Consider the following 949-nt stretch of genomic DNA (forward strand, 5'->3'; position numbering starts at 1 on the left):
GCCTGGAGGGGGGGGCGGGGCCATTGGCAGGGCAGCAGGGCGGGACGTCGTTCGGCTTCAGGGTGCGGTGATCCTTCTCCCCGCCTCTCCCCACCCTCGACGGGTCTCCAAATCCCGCCGGCGGTCGCCTTTCTTCTCCGGATGTTGGCAAGCGCTGGTACCTTTCCGGAAGGAAGTCTGCATAGTGTTTTCGGGTGGGGATGGGGGCGCGAGCGACCCCGAGTGAGAGCCGCGGACGAGGTCCCCTCGGAGAAGGCTGAGCCGGACCAGAAGCAGCCCGTACACTACCGCTGTAACGGAAAATATCACGCCATCCACACCCAGCCTCTTCCTCGGAAGAACTTGTGGAGTGGGGCTGGGCTCGCAGAGGCGTTGAGAACTTGGCAATGACGTGCAGCCTCAGGCGCAGGGCACCTGAGCGTAGCCCAGGCCCTTCTCTCCTTGGTGTCTGCAGATTTGGCCCGGGCAGAATAGCCGGTTATAATCCAGTATTTTGGCAAATCCTTTACGCTCTTAGAGCCGATGCTACCCACTTGCCTTGCCTCGCAGTGCGCCCCAAATCTGTATTTTGGTTCATCTCACAACTGAAGTGGCATGTGACGGATGCAGACTGGCCAGGCTGAGTGCTGACTTGGGTGGGACCGGTCTGAGGTGGACAGAGGGACCTGGAACATTGAAAAAGCAGGTGAATGCCTCCCTTAGTGCTCCAGGTGTTGCAGATCTTTTATAAGAGAGCACTTTGAGGGCTGGAGAGATGGCTCAGCGATTAAGAGCACTGATTGCTCTTGCAGAGGACCTGGGTTCAATTCCCAGCACCCACATGGCGGCGGCTACAAATCATCCTTAACTCCAGTTCCAGGGGAATCCGAAGCCCTCTTCTGACCTGCAGCATTGCACGACACGGGGGCACTCACATACATACAGGCAATACACTCATACACATGAAATA

The sequence above is a fragment of the Nannospalax galili genome, unplaced genomic scaffold (genome assembly GCF_000622305.1).
Source record: "Nannospalax galili isolate Female #2095 unplaced genomic scaffold, S.galili_v1.0 scaffold1750, whole genome shotgun sequence".
NCBI lineage: Eukaryota > Metazoa > Chordata > Mammalia > Rodentia > Spalacidae > Nannospalax > Nannospalax galili.